Source organism: Nyctereutes procyonoides, unplaced genomic scaffold (genome assembly GCF_905146905.1).
Source record: "Nyctereutes procyonoides isolate TBG_1078 unplaced genomic scaffold, NYPRO_anot_genome, whole genome shotgun sequence".
Lineage (NCBI taxonomy): Eukaryota > Metazoa > Chordata > Mammalia > Carnivora > Canidae > Nyctereutes > Nyctereutes procyonoides.
In genome coordinates, this window is record NW_026575121.1 from 23,638,899 (window position 1) to 23,641,289 (window position 2,391).

The 2,391-nt window shown below is 37.3% G+C and overlaps 1 pseudogene; it reads right to left on the bottom strand.

The window, feature by feature from the left end:
* Positions 1–1,109: 1,109 nt before the first annotated feature.
* Positions 1,110–1,836, bottom strand: LOC129516452 (synaptosomal-associated protein 23-like; annotated as a pseudogene).
* Positions 1,837–2,391: the final 555 nt, after the last annotated feature.

Genomic DNA, 2,391 nt, shown 5'->3' on the forward strand with positions numbered 1-2,391 from the left:
ATTTACTGTGGCTCTGAAACTTTTGCTTTGTGGCCTGTGGATTTTACTGAGATCCAAACTCTTATTATCTCTTGCCTCTTCTTGCGCCACTCCCTCCCCACCCAAGCTTCCTTCTTCATGTCTGTCTTTGGTTATGATTCCAAATCTTGAAAGCAAAAGAACCCGATAAATCAACGAAGAGAATGAAAAACAGCACTGTATATGATGTATGAAAACCCACCTAAGAGTATGAGCTGAGAAAGAAAATACTAGAAGATAGGTCAACAGTCTTCTTTGTAGGGAAAGAAAGAACATAAAAACAACAGAAGTGTTTGTTCTGTTGCATCCCAATGTTCATAGTAGCAATGTCCACAATAGCCAAACTATGGAGAGTCCAGATGTCCATCAACAGATGATTGGATAAAGAATTTGTGACGTATATAAATAATGGAATATTATTCAGACATTAAAAAGAAAATGAAATCTTACCATTTGCAACAATGTAGATGAAACTAGAGGATATTATGCTAAGTGAAGTGAGTCAGTCAGAGAAGAAAAATTATCATGTGATTTCACTCATATTTACAATTTAAGAAACAACACAAAGGATCATAGGGAAGGGAGGGAAAAATAAGACAAAATTGGAGAGAATCACAAATCATATGCGACTCTTAACTCTAGTAAACAAACTGATGGTTGCTAGAGGGGGTGTGGATGGGGTAACTGGGTAATGGGCATTAAAGAGGGCAGCTGATAGAATGAGCACTGTCTTTTTTTTTTTAAGATTTTATCCATTTATTCATGAGAGACACACACACAGAGAGAGAGTGAGAGAGGCAGAGACACAGGCAGAGGGAGAAGCAGGCTTCGTGTAGGGGGCCCAAAGTGGGACTCGATCCCTAGTCTCCAGGATCATGACCTGGGCCGAAGGCAGTGCTAGACTGCTGAGCCACCTGGGCTGCCCTGAGCACTGTCATATGTAACTGGTAAATTACTGAACTCTCCTTCTGAAACTAATAATATACTATATGTTATTTAATTAAATTTAAATTAAATTTAAAAACAAAAAATACATAGAAATATACAAAAAAATCCATACAGAGACTATCACTCCTAACCTTTCTTTCATATTATCTCCCAATTAGAAGAGTATAGAACCAAAATTTCAAACTCTGAAAAGGTAATGACTTGAAAGTGGAGCTAGGAAAGTGAGTAAATGATAAAGTATAGTAGATCCTGCTGTCAATTAGTTTCTTTGTTCTGACACTGAGAATGTTAATATGATCCTTGTTGGTAGCAAGTCTTTTCTGGGATCTGGTCTATTTGTTGATTTGGGGCCTTAATCTCATTGTCCAGGTCAAAGGCCTTTTTTTTTTTCCCCTCTAGGATATTGCTCACTTGAGTCAGGTTCTCTTCCATTTCATCTTTTCCATATCACTGACTATATGTTTAATGTATCTGCCATTGATAGTTCCTGTGGTTGCTTGCTGAAGCTGATGACTTGTCACATGGCCTGGCTACTTAAATATTTGCTAGAAGAGTTGTCTCCCTATGTTGCCTTATAAGCCTTACCAGCATCAAAGCTCTTTATCCTATTACATGGGCAGACACAAAGGCCACAGCACTTGTTAAGTTCTGCTAAAGTTTTCTCTGCCTCTCTCATGTCTCTACTTATTTGGCCCATGTCTTCTTCTATAGGATTTATTTTCACCCCTTTTTCATTGAGTATAGTGTTAGTATTGACTCTAATATCTTGAGACTCAATGGTTAAACCCAGGATTCTCTTTTATTTTCCAGAGACTCATGAGTAACCTGGTGAGCCCTCAGCTGAATTTCTTCTAATGAAAGGCAATCCATGATGAATTAAAAATATTTATAGGCACAGAAACTGAAATGTGGATATGAGTTCTGGAGTCTGGAAATCTGAAACCAAGGCACCAGCACTAATCATGTTCTTGTGAGGATCCTCAGCCAGTACCTTCTGGCTGCATTCTTCATTGTGAAAGGGAAAAAGAAAAAACAAACAAAACAAAACAAAACAAAAAAAACAAAACCTTAGACTTTCATTAGAAAATTGAAAAATGGAAGTATACATATTTTTTGTAGAGGCAGAAACAATAACATACATAACAAACAAACAAAACTAGAGTTTCAGTAGATTATCACAATAAAAGTATATTTTTTAACTGAAGATACAGTTGACTAAAGATCAATGGGTCACCTTCATGCAATTATTCTAGTGTCCAATTTCCTTCCATTAGCTAACTCACTACACCCTCTGACCTCTGACTCCTCTAAGAGTTGTGTCTTCTATCTGGCTGTCAGCAGGGTAAAGAGAATAAGATAAGCACTCCCCTCTCATCCACCTCAGCTGATACAGATCACTTCTACACATATTTCATACACAAGAAC